Source organism: Vanessa tameamea, chromosome 15 (assembly GCF_037043105.1).
Source record: "Vanessa tameamea isolate UH-Manoa-2023 chromosome 15, ilVanTame1 primary haplotype, whole genome shotgun sequence".
In the NCBI taxonomy this organism is placed as follows: domain Eukaryota; kingdom Metazoa; phylum Arthropoda; class Insecta; order Lepidoptera; family Nymphalidae; genus Vanessa; species Vanessa tameamea.
The window spans coordinates 6,511,051-6,532,082 of record NC_087323.1 but is presented as its reverse complement, the minus strand read 5'-3'; the positions used below and the strand labels follow the sequence as shown (position 1 = coordinate 6,532,082).

The 21,032-nt window shown below is 28.8% G+C and overlaps 1 protein-coding gene across 1 annotated transcript in view; it reads left to right on the top strand.

Moving 5' to 3' along the window:
* The first annotated feature begins 8,560 nt into the window (after window positions 1-8,560).
* LOC113399101 (uncharacterized protein) overlaps window positions 8,561-21,032 on the top strand; it is a 54,105-nt gene continuing 41,633 nt past the window's right edge. Inside the window, exon 1 of the mRNA XM_026638137.2 lies at window positions 8,561-8,845. The gene's annotated coding sequence lies outside the window, so the exon portion shown is untranslated. The remainder of the gene's footprint in view (window positions 8,846-21,032) is intronic.

The window sequence follows — 21,032 nt, the reverse complement described above, 5'->3', positions numbered from 1 at the left end:
GTTTGAAATTTTGCATATAAAAATGGTGCTGTTAACAATACAATCTAGAAAATAAATAGTTTAATTTATTCAAGATGGCCGCTGCAATGCTTATTTTCAAAAGACATATTATGTACAGTTTTATAACATTATAATATTCAAATAAAGAATCCAAAGACTCTCTACTAACAAACCACAATAACTGTGGGTTACTGGGTTATAAATGTCTCATACCAGTCTCAAATTTCTTCCCAAAGATGCAGGTTTCCACATTGTTGTTACTTTCCTTAACCGCGAACTATTTACTTCCAAGAGTGTATAATATGATCTTAGTAACATGTATTCGTCCCGATTTTGTTGTATACAGTCCTAAGGGTAATTTGACTAAAGAACTGGTTATCCTGTTTTAAAACTACGCATGAAAAGAAGATAGTGACATTATTAACAATAGCACTTTGAATCACGAAGTTTATTCTCGTGGAAAATAATATTTGAATTCATTCTTGTACATTTTTTGTAGTTAATTTCTTTAAATATTATGATGATAACTTTTTAATTTTACATCAATACATAGGATGATAATAAAATTTAGTCATTTAGCACTTATCAGACGGTTGTATTACAAAAAAAAAAAAAAAATACGAATGAGTAATGACAGTTATTGGCAATCATTCATTGTTATGGCATGGTAAAATTAATTGATATTGCTCCAAGTCTAGAGAATTGTTAATTATAAATATAGAACTAAAAGTGAATACCATTCTTGATCGTCTTAGAATCATTAAAGTTGCATTTTTATTTTATTTTGCTAAGACTGAATACAAGATTTGATGATGAGTAACTTTGGCATTGTAAGAAATATAATACGTACCGTTAATACATCCAACTATTGGATTTTATATGATATGCAAATTTGTCCGTAAGTAGACACACACCCTTAAGTTCACCCTCTCAAAATCATAACACTAATACAAATTATTGATAAACGCACCAATACAAAATATTTACTGATAGAATAATGGATGGATAAATTGATATCAGATAATAAGCTATTATTTTAAGCTCCATTTGATCTCATTTGCCGTACATAGCTGCAAAAACAATATATTTATAGCTGGAAACGATAACAAAGAAATATTTGGTTTACGGATACGTAATTAATGCAAATTTAATTTTGATTCGATTTGAGAAAAACATCCTATTATTTAAATACTTTCAAATTATCAGCTAATACGAATTTGTAATAACATTTCGCTTTTCAAAGTTAATAATTTATTCTGAAACGAAAGGTCGATGTCAAAGAAATAAAAAATAACGTTTTGATTAAATCAAACGGATAGAAGTTGTTTGAACTGGCTGACCGCCATCGTCATTTTAGCCAATAACGATCGATATTACACATGTTCAAAAACTTATCAAACTACATAATGGCTGTCACAAGTGATCGGTTTAATTAAATTGTTCAAGAAAGATTAACACATACTTATTTTTTAAAAAGATCCATCTGCCAGTGTAGAATAAATATGTGTATCATCTTCGCCGATTCTTATTGATTTAAAAAAATAATTTTAATTAATATTGATTGCATCTCTAATCAGACCTGCTGTCTTATTTAAACAAGGCGTACCTGTATTTATTATAAAAACAATTACGGATATTTACCGCTGAAAATAAAATTAATGTTAGAAAATAAAAATTAACTGACTCTATAATGCAAACATTAAACTTAAACTATAATCTCAAGTACATAATATTTATTAATTATAGTATATACCAATGTACCAATGTAACGCAAAACAAGATAGTTTAGGTGTGACTATACATAACATTGACCAACTAAAATTTCTAAATTTTGTTTAAAATTACTTAAGAAACCAAAGAAAATATTTAATTCAATCAAAGTGCTATAATAATTTCTAGTAATTGGTCATAATAGTTTTGAAAAGGTGCTTTTGAAACGTAACGTAAATTTAATTGCTATTAACAATAACAGCCGACAACCCTAAATCATGAGCTATTTCGTCACTTAACTAATTAGTATTGGTGTTTTAAATTAAAATATTTATTCCTAAATGATTGAATACGAAATCTTGTCGAGATTCCACGCGGTGTAGGTTTGTACTGTGGCTTTTTAATTTTTAAAATTAAGGTCTTATTGTGCATAAATGTATGCACGAGCTTTAGGAATCGGAATACATCAAAAAAGCATAACATAGATAAAAATTATCGTTCTACTTTCCAAACATGAAATTAGTTACGCATATAAACTTATTGCCTTGGCTTGTGGTAATAAAACTGTTTAACTATTAAAGTTACGCAAACCCGCCCTATACGGCTTCCAAATTAGATACACTTGCTTCATTAACAACTAGTGCTACACCGAAATACGTTTTGTGAAGCAACATTTGGCGTGTCAAACTTATGAACATAGAGCTCTGACTAATAATTCGTTAGATAGTATGAACCACGACATCAAAACACATTGAAACCGTCTTTTAAAGTTAAAATAACAATACACTTTTAATTGAATAAATTAAGTTTAAATCAAAAATATATCAATATGTTTTTAGTAAAATACTATACCAGCTTATTTATTACTATAAGTAAATACAGTTGTCAAAGTCGAATGTGTATTAATTTTAATAAATAGTAAGAAGTATAGGCTACCTTATGACGTTAACAATAAAATATATTCATTTTCTTCATATATATCAAAAGGGATAGCATAGCCTTAAGCCCAGCAGTGGGACGTTTCCAGGCTGTTACTTTACTTTACTTTACATCGCATTTTAAAACAACAACACATTTAAATTAACCTTATATCATTAAAAGTGTAGGTAGACTAATTTTACTTTACATAGCATTTTAAAACAGCTCATTTAAACTTACCTTATAGCATTAATAAAGTGTATCTAGTATTATACAACGTGTATTCCTTTAAAAACAAGCAAGACTGATTTAGTATAGAAAGCCGCACATACACTCTACTTCACTGCAGAACATTGGTGTGGTCCAAAGTCTAAATTGTACCATAGACGAAATACAGCTAATATGCGGTTTAAGCAAAATATATATTGTATCATGTTTATATTTAACTATGTATATATTATACTGGTAATAATTACTTTCAATGGCTTATAGGTTCGTATGAATTCATTTCAGTTCTTATGTATGTATGATATAGATTTTAGACATTGAATGATATTCGTGTTATTCGCAAATGCGGATCATTTTTTGAGTATTACATATTTTTTTATTATTTTAAGAAAATTCCTAAAATATATTAAAGCACAATTAATTTCCAAATTCCTTAGAATTATTAATATTATATATTAAGATTTTCTAAGAATATTTATTAACGTTATGTACGTTGCGTATTTAATAAAAGTTTTATCAATCCGATATCTTCTCTAAATAAACAGAATATATGAAAATCTCAATATTCATACTCGCATGATTATTAAATACGATATCGAATATAGACATATAATAGAGATATGTGTAACTTTTGGGAATTGGAATTCGTCACATAACTTTTAGACATTGAACTTCTGCAAACTTCCTCTTCTAATAAAACAATATCGATCACATAGATGCTTTCAGTTTGAAGTTCATTTTTCGTTCAGAAAATACAATAAAATGCCTCGCTTCATTTTAATTTAAGTGCCTTGCCATTCTCACTACTATTGTGTTTTATCATGGTAGGGTTTTGTTAAAGCCTGTCTGGGCACCATGTATTTAGTAGTTATTTTACCGCCAAACAGCAGTACTTTGTATTCCAAACCTTCCTTCTTTCCTATGTATGCTAAGGTATGGTTATAAGACTTTCAATAATGATATTCAGTATCAATGTTTTATGGCGGAGGTGACGGCGGTGAAGGCTAGAAAGTTCTAGCTGGTGACCGATTTACATTTCTGACATCTTGTTATTACCATTAATTAAATTATTTAGCGTAGTATCAAGGACGAAATGATTTAGAAAAAAATCAGAAGACTACGTATAGAATTAATTTAATAACTGTTTTGTGTACATAATTGTCACACGATGAATTTGAATTAATGCTTTTTGAAATTATACTTAATGGTAAAAATATTTAAAGAATTTTCCGTACAACATTTTTTTATCGTAAACTCAACCCGCAATCACCTATGAATTGATCAAATGGTCGTGGTTTGTGCTTCATTCGCCACATTATCGCCCGGCTGTTATCCGCGCTATTTGCATGGTGCCGAAGCGCTGATATAACGGCAACCGTGTTGGAGTACCGCTATTTTGGTATTGTTTACATATTTATATTCCAAAGGTCATTTATTTTTATTTCCACCACAAGCTAAGATGAAAATCCAGTGGTAGAGTTTTTTGCAATCACAAGTTCCACTCACCAGTTTGCCTACCGCTAAACATTAAAACATTACATTCTGATTTCGGTTTGAAGACATGAGCTAGCGTAATTACAAGGAAAAGGGACATAGATATTATATTTAATGGTCGGCGGCGGCGCATTGACAGCTAGGAGTTAGGAGCGATTTATACTTCTCGGAGCTGAAATGGCTCAGTAGTTAGATGAGATGAGTCTTAACCGAAGATTGCAATTCATCAATTTTCATGTGGCTTTATAAATCCACAGCTAGCCAGTCAAAGAACTGTCAAAACAACTCACTTTGAAGGAGAGTGTCGAATGTCTCTAGGGAGCGGAGGCTTTAGCTTAGCAAAGATTTATTTACTGGTACTTTTTACTTAACTTCTTGCAATGTAATCTATAGGTGGCACTATTTAATATCATGCAGATGGTTGTACTTTTCGTATAATTAATTAGAATAATAATAATATAATCTTTTCTAATACTTAATTTTGGTTTTAACGCACAAAGTTAATAGGTGTTAAATTAGTTAATAATTATTATGCTAATTAAAATACCTCTTCATTTTTTATCGTATTAGGAAAGGAACTAATTATAATTTTTAATATTTATTAAGTTTTGAGCAAGGTGAAGCTATATATAACTATGCCAAGGTTGTTCAACCCACGTTCACAATTTTTATCGTGTTTAATAATTTCTCTTTTATCTGTATATTTATGCTTAGTATTCATAAAAACAGGTCATGATTACATTTATTTATTTATTTCAAATGTAGAAGCTGATAAAGTGTAATTAGTAAGTGGTTAGCGGTACCACCCATTTAGCGGTTATTTTAACATTACACATCAATAATAAACATTGTTGTGTTCCTGTAATTAAAACTAAACTCGGTTTGCAAGCCCGTTGGGTTAGGTAGCACTAACTTATCAGATAATTTACTGCCAATCAGCGATACTTAGAATTATTGTGCAGTGTGCTCCAGTTTGAATGGTGAGTGAATCAATGTATTTATAGGCACGTCGGACGTAATGCCTTAACTTCATATATATACATCAATTTTATATCCTTCAACAGATTAACATAGAACGTAAGTCTCTATTAAAAATTATACCGTTTAATAATTTATCGTTTATTATGTCGAAAAAGTTCTCACTGTCTAATTATTAAATTCATTCCGATAGCAATTAATCGTGACCCTGAGTATAAACAACCTGACTTGCGTATTTCTAGTCTAAGTAATTATGAAGTAATATAATGTTGGGCATTGTGGTCATGTATGTTAAATTGTGATAAAGTTTTAAACTGAGCGTGGAGTTGTTTCAATGCCGCGGCCGTAGCGATTATTTTATTAATTTCGTAACAATAACAATATTTCTATTACACTATTACAATCTTGCAAGACACAAAAGAGGTCTAATTGTTAAAAAGTTATAAATATAAATGTAATAAATGGTGATTATAATAGTTGTTAAACAATGAAAAACGCAAAAGCACTTATTAAATTATTAACTCATAGAATTAGGTGATGTTTATGAATGTATTATTATGTGTGGTTATAAGTCTTGCCTAACTATTTATTCACTACACACCTACGTAATTATTATAACAGTTATTCGGCATAGAATCTACACTTACATAACCTTCTGATCTACTATAAAATATATAGATTTAGAATTAATCAAACGCGGCCATGTTTATACAGTAACTGTTTTTATTTTTTACTTGTATATAGGCCTTAATGTTAATAATTCTTTTGTAAATCATATACCTTTTTACTTCTTGTTTATGATTTGATATATACGTAATAATGCGGTAAGCTTATATATATAATCCTTGAAAAAAAATACATTTCTAATTTTAAATTACATTTATTGACTAGTGATTTTTTTAAATTATATATTAATGTTAGCGAGAATCTAAGATGAGTTAGTTAAACCCGCAATAAAATCATTCGACTTGCATTATTATGATTATATAATGATTAGTGGATTACAACGTCATAACACTAACTATTAAAATCGTGCTCGACATTTGAAATTTTGGAATCATATCCTTACATCACATATTAAAAATCCCTCTTTGTTATATCGGATAGGTTATTCGCCACAGCGTGCAGTGAGGCAAATTATTTTTAGGTTACACGTACAAAATTCAAATTTAATGGGCGGTTATTAATTAAAGTGATATTTAAAAAAAAGAAACATTTATTTACCTCGAAAAATTCGTATGATACCGGGTGAAAATTTAACAATCATTTTAAAAACCTTATGCTTAATATTTGTAAATCAGTATGTATGTAAATCATTTGTAAAATATAAATTCAAAATTTTTAAAAAAAGTTATGCCTACCTAAAACAGCCAATAATTGCGTTAGTAATCTTAATAAATAATGCAATACGTTGCTTGCGGAATGTAGTCATTAAATTGACAGATGATAGACATTACTCTCGATATTTCACGACGTAAACTATCTGTAATTGTAATCCGACATATTAAAAAAGTCAATCATGAATCAAATTAATGACCATGTTAGAAATTCTACTAAAGCGCTTTAACTTTTACATACACTACAATGTAAACAAAATAATCTATCCAGTAATTAATCCCTAAACATCGAAATTTGTCATTATGTTTACTGAAACTATGTATACTACTATGTACTGATTATTTAAAAATAATACAAAACAAACCATTGCTATGTCCATAATGTATTTCTGTTCTTGTTTTCCGTTTATTGTTCAGATTTCTGAACTCTCAATCAGTTTTATACTTCATCAAAAAACGATAACTTCTAACATTTTTACATCAATATAAAATTCTTCATATTTCTTTTAAGACACTGCAGTGAATTACCATCATGTTTCATTTTCATTAGCATATTGCAGCCATGTAAACAAAATTAAGCATTTCTTATACAAAAGTGTTTCCTTAAACGGCTCAATGCAAATCTTTTCATTAGTGGATATCGTCACTGACATCGCGGTCATTGACACGTAGTGCTGTTTCACTTCCTAAGCGTGACTGATTTGAAGGAATAACTCAACTAACACGATATAAACACTTGCTTTCTATGGCTATTTGAGCTTAATTTTGTACGCCTAATAGAAAATGCCCCATTTTCTTGTTTTATGTGTGAGTGAAACAAACAACAACAATATTGAAAAAAACAATATTGAGGTACATCTTTATATATTACTATTGATATTATTAAATTGTGATTATTCGCTTCAGATATACTTTATTTTTATAATTCTAATAGACATTTTTCTTCATCATTCTTATAAAATTAGTTCGATTGCTATGACATCGAAAAATTAATGTAAGCACTATTTATAAAAATATATTACTTTCAATGGAAACCAATTTAATGCTATGATCAATAAATACACATTGTAGAGAAAACTCAACTTTCTCATGCGATGAAAAGTTACAATATTAATTTTTATTACTCGTAATTCAACTAAAATCATGTTGGTACATGTAAATACATTATTTGAAATATTAATATTAAAAATTATTCATAACTATATAGGTATTTTGTATTAACCATAGCTATATTATAAGTCGTTTGTATTTTATGTTTTATAACATAGGTTGGGCAAATGAGCTTGGACTGCCCATCGCTTAATCACCACCAACATTGGTAGGTAGTAGATGTTAAGGTCCATGTGTCTGTAGTTACACTGGCTAACTCACCCTTCAAACCGGAACACGACAATCCTATGTATTGCTGTTTGTCGGTAAAGCATTATATTCTTATTATATTAAGAAAAATAAAAACTATATTAATATTTGAGATCACAAGATAAAAAGCATTGGTACCCACTTTCTACTTTAAACAACTTTTCTATCCAGCCTCTAAGATTAACAGAAAAATCAGTTCCTAGTTCCTGGTCGTCGACTTAAAATGAAATGGAATAAAGTTATATCTATATATTTTATTATGTATACATAAATATGTTAGATAATAGTTAAAAAAATAGTTTGTTATTTTACAATTATTTCTTAGTTATTTAATATTTTATTTAATATCGAAACGACTTACTGAATAATGTTTTTGGTAATAATTAATCATGCGTCCGAAATACGTTTTAAGTATCATTTGGAATCGGCATATGAAATAAGAGAAACAATTTTTTAATCTTTTTGTAGTCTGTAATCGAAACCAGTTTTCACGCCGAGAAAAATATAGCTGAGGTTGCAGCACGACATTCCTGGCAAGGTAGTCGATGTACATTGCTCCGTTGGCCCCAGAAGTCGCCTTTGCCGTCAGTTTGAAAGTAGTGTTTTAGTCGTTAAGACGCCTTACCAAGTAGGCGCGCGCGTTTTCTTTCACGGTGGTGTCAGTTTAAATTTCGAACAACAAAAACGCACAATAATATATTATAAACTGTATTGTTTTATCAAAAAGTGGCCAGTGTTATAACTTTAATGAAATAACATAAATCAGTGTGCACACGTTTGGATTAGACACAACTTTGGACGCCGGTCAAATTGTTGATTAAGTACGTACTATATTAAGATGATTAGTAATGGAATATTAATGGCTTAATTGTATTGTTATCACAATGCCCAAGTTATTACACTATAATTTAAATTAATTTATAATAACACATGTCTTAAAGAAAAAATATTTTATTTATTGTGTATTAAGAGCTTTAAATTAAATGGTGTTTTTATTATTTATAAGGTTTTAAGCAAATTTTATTTCAGTTGTTGAAATTCTACAATAGTCTTATTAATCGGAATGTGTTATGTACAATTTGTAAAGATTTTCTCTATAAACAATTTGTAAACGCGATCACTGTGTAACGATATCGTAAATTTTGACAATCTTGTAACTCTCATGGGTCTTTTAAAAGGTGCAAAATTAACATATGAATATTTTACCGCCCATTTAAATTCAATCCCTTCGAAGCAGGTGTTACTTTACATATGGACTTTATAGAGAAATATGCATATATTATTGTGTATCTGTGCAAGTATTTAAAAAAAATGGCATGAAATTTGACTTAATGGTTTCGGCATCGTATGTTCTGGTTGCTCACAAATACACTAAATGTAATAATTATATCAACTTATAAAATATTTTTAAAATAAACCGCACACTTAGATCAACTTTAAAACTAGATATATTTGACGGACCAAATCTGGATTAGATTTCATTAATTCTACAATACTATTTTATATAAAAATATACAAAAATATTTATAGTGTTACATATATGTAAATCACAGTCAGTTGTTGTTACAAAGAAAAATTAAACCAAATATTATGCAATTATTTAATTACGTTTTAAATTGTGATAAATTGAGTTATGTTCTAATTAGTAACCCACAACATACACAAGAAAGCGCATGGTTTACTGTACTCTACATAAAGTTGACCTATTTCATACCACTTCTGTTTTTATATTCCACCGAAATAAAATGCCGAGGTTTTACATAAACAAAATATTTAGTATAAAAACATTTTTTTCCCTATTTTATATTCAAAGCAACAGCATTGAACGCGGATATTGAAAACATAGAGTTTTTCTCTTATTTCAGTGCTAGTTATCATGCTGTCCGTAAATCTGCAATACTGCCTCGGATTTGTTTTTATTTCATACCCATTCGGTGTATATTTTCACAACTACCGACTGTTTGTTGACTTTTTTCGAAACTCAAACGTAACTAACCAAAAACTACGTTTGAAATATAGAATATAAATTGTAGCTGTAACAAATTTTATGCCAACTGTATTACAGTCTGGAAATGACAACGAAATCTCGAACAAAAATTTGTTTTTAATTTTATCGAAATAGAATAAATTAAACTGTAACAAATCTTTTATTTTCTACTTTTTCATACTCCTTGATCGAATTATAGATATGTCACCGAAAACAATATAGGTTCTATTTTATTACTTAAATTTATCTCAATATATGTAAATTTAATCTTGAAAGAATACAATAAATACAATTGCAATATTATTCATATAAAAAAAGTTTGATCGGTGACAAGATTATACTAATGACATAATATTTAATTTTACATTAAGTTCTGACTCTGAATGAGTAATTGAAAAAAAATTATTCGATCTATCGCGTTAGATATAAGAAGTATTTTCACCCGCATTCCAACAAGAGATTTGCATAGGCATTAAATCTGTTTACAAAAACGATTTCTCGCCGGCGATCGGCCTAGATGTGCTTCGAACATGCAAAGAAGACATAACAGATTGTTTATAATACCTATATATAACAGCTACTTAAAACAAATCTATCTCACAAATGTTTTATAAGAAACTCATAAAAGCTTCAATAGGGTAAATAACGATGACTCAAATACATAAATAATTGTTGGATTTAGTTTAAGCTACTATAATACGAATTATAGTTCTGAATACCTATTATATTTACATATTTTAATAGAGTATATGAGAAGTGTAATATGGATTAGGAAAACTATATATGATATATAAAAATATATTTTATTCTGGTGTTAAATTTTATTTCTGAAATTCTGTTTATTAATTTATCATTATTATCAGAGTATATTTAAAAATCTGAGTATTAGAATGATAGTTAAGACGGTAAAAAGAGAGCTTAGAATGGACTAAAATCCAGAGCTTTTGCTCTTGTAAAAGACCACGAAAATGTGTTCCAGTCGATGTTAAAGCTGCCTAGAGTAATATCATATCCTTAATTGATCAAAAAAATATCTATGTTCATAATATTCGCGAATAAAATATCGTGGCAGACGGCGTAACTGAAATAATATTGAAAGAATATTTCAATTGAGATGGATAACGTAACTCACACATCAAATAGGAACTGCATAACACTATAAACATAAACTTAGATAATAATTATATCAACGAATATATTTAAAAACGTTTTATACATGCGCATCAAATATATAATGATTTTTTTACACTTTCACTTCTTTATGTAACATTTTTTTTTATTTAAAAATAGCAAGTTATTCATTGAAGTAAATATTATTTTACTATACTTATTTCATTATAATCATTCTATACGTTTAATATAATTGTTTTTATTTCAAAATTAATCTTATACCACTGAATATTAAATTATTAAGGTACTCTAAATATACAAACATGTGTATACATATACATATATATGTATGTTATAATGTAAATGACCTTCGCCCTGTAAGTTGTATAGTGTGTTGTAGTTTTTTATAGTTTATAGTTTATAATGTTCCTCAATTAATCAAAAAATCTTAAATCCGGCAAGTACTTAATTCTCGAGTTCAACGCTTTCAAACAAACGAAACCATTTCTTTAGATATAAGTATTGTGTATAAAGAATATATTAACAGAACTTAATACATTTATATTTAAGATTTTATTTTAAAAGCAACGCCAAATAAATTGAAACAATTTAGTTCGAACAGGAAGTAATAACAATAGACATTGTAATGTTCCTTATAAAATGGGTGGATGTTACGTGACAAATAAAATTTAGCAATGCGAGTTAGAATCCTACAGGTCGCCACAATACGTGAGTTAGAGAAGGTCGAAATTATTAAACTGAAGTAAAACTTCAAAGTAAAAGAACAAAAATAATAAATTTATTATTTTGGTAATACACCGAAATAATGAGAAGTTGGTGGTAGGACTTTTTGCATACAAATACTGCCAAACAGAAATACTTAGTATTATTGTGTTCCAGTTTGAAGGGTGAGTGAGCCAGTGCAACTACAGGCACAAGGGACTTAACATCTTAGATCTGTTTTTATTATTAGACGATATAATAACTTTTTTTAATAGTAGTAAGTATTTTTATTAATATAATAATATTCAATACCTTAATTCTTATAACTTATGGCAAAATACTTTTATGTAAAGGTAATTTAAATTAAACTTTGATATTCATTTATAATTCCTTTTATTATTTCGTGTGTAGTTTTTGTATTAATATTACAAGTAATGAGCCTTGACGTAATAAATGTTGGAGAAACTGTAAATGTAACTGTAATAGATTATGTATCGTAGTGAATTATTATGTGTGATTATCTGATCTTTTATTTATAAAACCTGACTTGTTTATTTTTTATTTTATTAAGAACATCGTATTCTCTTTGTATAATAGAGTTTGTATTTTGACAATGAACGAATGAAGCGTGACATGCTTAAAAATCAAAAACAATTTATATCAGATTAGACGAATGATTCTTTATCTTTGAAACGTAATAGGTCTTTTATTTTTGTGTTAAAAATAAAGTATTAAATAGATAAATACACAAAAGTCTTTCTTTCATTAGTATTTTCCCAGTTTTGCTAGAAAATTGTTTTCATTTCTTCAATATATCAAGCTCTTAACTCAAAATCAATAGTATAAAACAACTAACGTATCAAAATGCAGGTATACTTGTTTTGTTTATGGTATAAAGGCAAAGTCATGACAATAAGGGATCCCTTCCTGTAAACCTCTTAGACTACATTATAACAAGATTCTTAATGAATTAAAATATATGTCTAATAAAACTTTCTCTTGTATGGAAGTTAACCATTAAAATATTGTTACAAGTTTGTTTAGTTTTCTAGATACGCATGGAGAACGGTTTCCAATTAAGTTATGCGGAACGAATGCACTGAGTGAGCGTTTGTTATCACGGAATGGATATCCAATATCTGATAGTCGACAAACGTGAGGAAATTAAATATATTTCAAATTATAATTTATCGATAAAAAAAACTTGAATAAGATCATTGCGATCTGTGACGTTTAAAGGATTTTTTAAATTAATTATTACATAATACACAAGAAAAGCAACGATTAGCTCGACTCATAAGAAAAAACATATTATCACGGAGAAAGTACTATGATGAACTATATTGTTTTTTACATATAATAATACAAAAATCGAATGATATCCTAATTCATGTAGTATTGTATGTATGTAACACTATTGACGATAAACGAAAATTTACATTCACACACAGTCAATTTTACACTGACTCAGATCTATTTAGCACTATAATAATTGAATTACGTCTTAATATTGGCAATATATGGGTCTGACTTAGTAATATTAAAATGGCAATACTTTATATTTTGATGTTTGGGTGTAATGGTTTCACGAATTTTAATATTTGTCATAGTTTTCGACTCGATTGTGCATAGAGTATACAAAAATGAGTTTTTTTTTAATCTTACATACATATAAAAAAACGGTAGTGAATACTTCAGTAATAGTAACGTATTTTTATTAGTGTATTTTTTAAGTATGTGTATAATCATAGATAGTAAGTTGTGGTTCTTTCTAATATATTAAAAATTCTTTGCAAAGCATGCCGAGGTTACCTACAATACAGTACATAAAGAATATAATTACAAAATAAAAAATATATACTTATGCTGAGAGAAACGGATGGATGACAGCTAGTTGTAATATATGAGATTTAAAATAAATACTCAATTAACGCAAAGTATGTCAAAACAGTTGCCGTTATAGTTCATTAGCTGATGATCAACTAGACCACCGTGATGTCATCTACGTACAACTACTTCGGCCAGTAAAAACAAGACTTCCATAATAGTTCCATTACGTATACTATGTATAGTAATATCATGTTAGTTAGTTAGTTAAATAAATAAATAAATAAAATTTAATTTTGGTAAGGTAAGGTAAGTTAAAGAAATAAAAAAATGTTTTGAATACATAACTAGAAATAATGCTTGGACAAATTTATTCCTACAAAAATTTGGCAAAGGTTTAAATATAAAGAACGCAACTTTAATGCTGAAAATCTTTGTTTATTTCATGGTATAACGAAAAAAAAATATTGCGTTCATTAGCCCATTTATTGAGAAGGGTTAGCCTACAGGCACAACATCAGGCTATGATTCTCTTCGCAGTTTAGAGCAGAACCGTAACGTTTAATGCATGTTAAATCTCGCAGAACACCTAGTATATAAATCAATATTAAGATTAAAGCTACAAAACGCAAACCATAAATATAGAAGGATGATCTAACCTATGACAACATTTTTTCCTTTTAGGTTTAATGAAGCGTTCTATCTACATCGGCCACTGTTACACGTTGGAAAAATCCGTGTTTTAACATTTCAAATTAAACTAATCTATTTTTTTACTTATATACGTATCTCTCCTAAGGCTTATGAAAAAGGATAACTTTAATAACCTAAATTAAGAGGTTATAATATTATACGAAAGATTCTCGTAGTTTTCCAACTTGAATTTCGCAATGCACAGAGGATGCACGTCGAATGTTAAGCTGTATTAATTAAGTATCTCTTGCGTGAAACTTGTTACAAAACTTACGGCTTAATTTGCATCCGATCAAAGAAAAGTTTATTTACAAATGTTAAATCGTATTGTTAACAACTATAAATGGTTTTCAAAAATCAATGTGACACAAAAAGGTTTGTTTCTGTAGTCACTTATAGCAAGAATATTTTAATGTTCTTTGAGCGCCCTATTATTTTATTAGTCTATACTATTCATTAAAATATAACAATCTGAAATGATCACGCTTATTTTACATCATCAATTAAATCACCAAAGTGTTATATTCATTTTGCTATTGTTGTAACTCATAATGATATGTAGATTATATGCACGCACTGATTGTGAATAATAGTGTTTTGAAATTCAATCATATTTTATATATTTTAAAATGTTTTGTAACATTTATTTGTTAATTTGTAGCTAAAAAATGTATGTATCACGGTTAAACTATTTGCTTCTAGAATGTAAATAGCTAAACTATTAAAAAGCCTTTAGTAACTAAAACTATAAATTATTACAATATCCGACTAAAAAAAAAGTTCAATTGATTTGAAAGATAAATACGGGCCTCCTTTATTATGTTGCCTCAGGGTCTTCAGATGTCTAAATCCGGCTCTGACAACACACAGTAAGTGCTAAATTTCTTCTTAACCTGTGCGTGGAACTTGCTTAAAACTCTGGTCAAATATTTGAACCATACATTCTAAAATATGTGAAGTTAAATAAAATATTGAAATAATAAAAAAAAACAACTTCGAGAACGAGTTAAGACAGTGCATAATATTTGTATTTAGATAGTATTTCAATACTGGACTGTTTAGTTTTTGCATAGGATGTAAGATTACACAAGCGTCTTTTTATCACAAAGGCAATTACATAAAAACTTGTATATTATCGTACGTTATTGTATGTTGCATAAGGAGCATCTCTCCACTTCCCTGTTTATATTATTTGATTTTAAGTTGCGTAATAATTATTAAAACATTCAGTACTTGATGAAACAATAACGTTCAAAATTGAGTTCCGTATATCTATGATCAAAAACCATGATTAAAATCAGTCTGATTTATAACTGTAATTATTTATTACGGCAATTAAGTAATCGTTTAGTATGGCCCAAATCAAATACCAAATTAATAATGCAAAATGCAAATGAATGAGAATTAAATATTCTTTTAAGAAGTTACGTATAAAGTATTCACACAGTAACTGTATAAAATGTTTAATTAAATATTATTAATTAATTAAATAAAGAGAAAGAGTACTATGTATGAATATAAAATAATAAAAATATTATTTTGTTTAGTGTCATCAGTGTTGAATAGTTCGATGAAGAAGTCAATTTCGACAACTTTTTAATAAAATTTACAAATATAACTAAATACAGAACGCTCATTAATCGCATATTTCGTTATCGGCTGCCAATGACAAATCACCTCAGCGGTCAATTCGACTTTGGCCAGCATTTCACAGATTGGAGGTTCACGAATCTCCCATAAATAACCTTTACTGATCTCTAAAAATCGTCGATATAGCCTTTCGAAAACTTCGTGATCGTTTTCGACGTCTACGGACCACGTAATAAGGGTGAATGTACGATTGGATGTCATTGGTAGCAACACATTAGATATTTCAGCTATTTTATTTTATCAAAAGCTTGCTTTCGCTGGAGTATTGAAATGCTGACTTGTTATATTATAACTGTTTTTTCATACTATTTTGATATTGATGTAGCGAATCAAATCTAATATCATAACGGTGCTGTGATAACTTTCATCGTAATAATTATATACGATTGATACGACCGTTTCATAACGAAGTTTAATTAAAATCGATGTTCAATACAAAACCATTTCGATGCGAATTTATAATTGGAACTAAAAGTATATAAAAACTACATATAAAATAAAATAACGTTACAAATTTTAATCTGTATTTTTTCTCATAAACTGTACCTCCATATCGCTAAAGGTTATGAATATATTCGTTTGATAGAATACACTCAAACCAATTTCTCAATGAAGTCCTCAAATCTACCTATTATAAAATTAATTTGATCTTTATCCGCAAATAAATAAAGGTCATTCTGTTTTGAAAATGCCCATGCATAATAATTGGTAGAACGAAACTGCTTTAAAAGTCATGAAGAAATACTTTTCGCCTTCGGCGTGCAATGCTTAGTAATAAGCTGTGTATTTAAATATTTTAGCACTCTTGCTCATTCCATGTTCAAGTTGGAAAGTCTTACTTGGAAATTAATTATACAAAAGTAATACAAACATATACAGAACATATTTCCAAATATTGTTTTTTTTAATTGTATAATAGAATGGAAATGCTTTAATGTCAAAAAAATAGATATTTATAAGAATTATTTATATATATTTTTTATATTTTCGAAATGAATATGTTTTTATTTATATACCTTATATAAATAGTGATTCTTTCATATTGGCGACATTATCAATCATTAATAAAGTCACAAATTGTGGCTTATACATGGGACAATTCTGCTAAGTTATAACAGATACGTTCATATAATGATACGTTCCCGATTCTATTGCGATCCAACTGCGACTATTCCTCACAAAAATAAACCTCAGCTTAATTGTAAATGAAGACCAATTCTATTTATTTATATCTTTTATGATATGAATATGGAACCCAAATTGAATAATGAACCCAATTATATTCCAAGACATTTTTGACCGAACCGCAACTGGATCGTTACATAATCATAATCAGCCTGTATATTTCCCACTGCTGGGCTAAGGCCTCCTCTCCCGTTGAGGAGAAGGTATGGAGCATATTCCACCACGCTGCTCCAATGCGGGTTGGTGGAATACACATGTGGCAGAATTTCGTTGAAATTAGAAACATGCAGGTTTCCTCACGATGTTTTCCTTCACCGCCGAGCACGAGATGAATTATAAACACAAATTAAGCACATGAAAATTCAGTGGTGCCTGCCTGGGTTTGAACCCGAAATCATTGGTTAAGATGCACGCGTTCTAACTAACTGGATCGTTAAGTTTGTAGAATACGAAAACGACAGAACAACAACGATTACGCATCGACTCGACGACGATGGAGTGACAATTTAATAGAAGAAATGGCGCCCTGTACTTATTATTGACTAGTAGCAACATTGTTAATTTTTATTGACATTTCAATGAAATTAAAAATGCTATTTTAATTTAGTTGTGACGCAGCTTTAGGCCATCGTCCCACTAGCCCTGGCTTGCATTATTTCCTGTCTGCATTTATTAAAGTTAACCACAATTACAATTAATAATTGATCCCATTAAATATAATAAGCATCAAAACACCACATGTGAACGAACTATATCATTGCCGTGTGAAACATCTATAAAGATGCGAAGTACGATTAACGTACAATACCAAGGCCGTTTATCTTTTCACGATGCTACTGGTTATGTACGTTTTTATTGTGTTAAAATTGGAGGAGTACGTTGTACGAGATTAACTAGACAATAAGAAAACAATGGAAGAAGTGTACTTTTCGTACGGATTATTTGTCTAATAGACATACACATTGCTCTGCGCTTTAAATAATTTCTGTAATTATATTCTTAAGTAAAGTATTATATAACTCTTTTTGTTTTGCGTTGGTACAATTTGTTACGAAATAAATGGTTTTAAGAATTATTAAATATACAACAGAAACTTCCACAATAAAATATAATTTATAATTATTTCATATTATACCAATGCTTATATAAGAAAGGCAATTCAGTCGGAGAAATTATCAAATCAATTACTTAATAAATATGCGACAGTTAAAAATTTAAGTAATAATTTAGTTAATAATAAATAGATCAACGCGAAACGTAACAAAAGGTGTCGATAAGAACGGACAGGAATTTTATAAGCGAGAAAGCTGTGATGTCTCGCTAGTTTGCAACGTGACAACAGTTCGGTCTCATTACGTGACAAAACGCAAACGTTGACAACACGCAAGTTATCTCCCTTAAAGATTACCAACATAGATAAAAGACTTCTTTTAAAAAACGAAGTAGCTTTATGTTCTCCACACATTGTATTTTTTATTGTTCGTGTCTGATCTGTTACTTATATATTATCTGTGTATATTATTATTTTTCCTTTTTGGATACGCTGGAATCTTTATAAGGGATAAACATATTTATATTAAGTTCTTTCTCACAAGTTTTGCATCGATGTTTTTATTATCTAGTAAAAAAAAGTATCCTCATCACATGGTTGAAGAAACTACCAAATATAAATGCCTATAAATACTTATGTGTAATTCGTATACACATTATTTAATATACTAATAAAAGTATAAATAACATACATAGTCTGCATTTGAGTACCATAGTAGTGATCTATTTACAGTGTCATGGGACGGACGGTTACATTATGCTCAATGTCAATAGCCTCTCCCTGGAGATTTACATATATGGCGGTATGTAGGGCGATGCCTATAAATACTATACAATTTGTATAACTTTATAAATAATTCAAATATTTTAAATACAGTTTTCTACAAAAACCAATAACCTTAAGGAGAGAAAATCAAAGTGTTTTTATTCTAATTAGTCATCTCTTTTGTACCTAATTTATGATATATGTAAACGGATGAGCAAAGGGAAAATCTGATAGTAAGTGGCCATCATCGCCCATAGACAGTGGCGCTGTAAGAAATATTAACCAATCCTTACATCGCGGATGCGACACCAACCTTGGGAACTAAGATGTTATGTCCCTTGTGCCTGTAGTTAATCACAAATAAATAATGTTATGTATTGATTTATATATTTTATTACCTTGAATTATTTCCAACATTATTCATATTCTTCGTTAATTTAAAGTTGCGATATTAGGTATGTAGCAATTGTCGTGCAAAACAATTATTATGTTCAACGATTTTACGGTCTATTAATTAAATAACCCTAATAGATACGCACATTAATAATAATTAATACGTATTAATACCCGTACTTATTGAGGTTTCCTTAAATGTTTTCGATATTTCGAAACGATTAAACGGCGGAAACGCGCAAGGAAATCCACTTAGGAAAGGCAATTTGAAGAATAATTAATATTAAATAACACTTGTACTTGGTATGATTACTCATCAAATTTATATATAAATATAAAAATATTAACAAAAGAAAAACATACCATCGTGTTTCTTTCGCCGGTTTTTCTCAGATCAGAGTATTTTCTTTTCCAAACCGGTAGTATTGTTTAATTTGACAATCAAGAAGTAAGTGTAATGCTTCTATATTAAATAAACTGATTTGTTTTGTTATATCACTAATTCATAATTATTGATCAGAACTATTGTTCAATTAATATAAAAATTCTTATATAATTATTTATTGGTGATGTTCTCCTTACCGATTGTTGTTACTCCAGTAATTTTTAAGAGAGACCAGCTAACAGCTGCGGAATTACAAGTATGGACCGAAAAACAAGTACTCACTCTATTTCCTAATAATTCGATAGGACGACAAGCCGTCACAACCGGAAAGGGTTCAGACGAAGGACACGAGGTTGTAAAAACTGTCAATTTCAAGACTCCAGGCTGCTACCGAGATTATCTTCATAGAAGAAATTACATTTTTTATGTAATTAAATTACTCTAAACTCATTTAAAAATAAGTCTGTAAGTATTCATATTACATAAAAATATGTCTGATAAAATGTCAATTAAGGAAACACGTAACATATTTAAGCTGCGTACAGACGGTATGCAGTGCATTCAAATGTCAAAGATACAATTAGTTTGATTTATTGCTAATAAACACGGTCAAGGTTACAATCAGACTCAGTCATTGCAACCAACTACCAGAGAATTACAAAACAAATTGATAGGAAGTTCCATATATTTATTACATATCTACGTTACTATTTTAATCATAATTATTTTATTTAATAATATACACGTAATAAATCTTGACATTGAAGCCTTTCAGTTAATTGAAATGTTTAATTAATATCAAATCAATTCAATTTGTTAATTGAAAGCACGATTTTTCATTTAAACCTTTAATTTTGTTTAAATACATTTTTAAATAAAGTATTTTTTTTATAATTTACAAATAAATTTAAAAGTAATGACTGCATCTAAAAGCGTTTAAAACATATTTTTTTCTGTATTCAGATACTATGTAGCTATTGTATTTATACACATCACGCAGAAGAATTGAAATATTTTTTGAGTTTATTGGAATATCGTAGTATATACATATATTGATTTTATATTCTCTAATCTAAGTTAAGGCTGAACAGATTACACGCGATGGTCACCGGTAGTACGTGACTAAAATGTTAATTCAAATGGTAATCACTCGCTCCTTCCATAGAACGGAACTACATGTGTTTAAAATGTATTTGTGAATACCTATCATAGTTCTACTTAAGGGTGTATATTGATTGC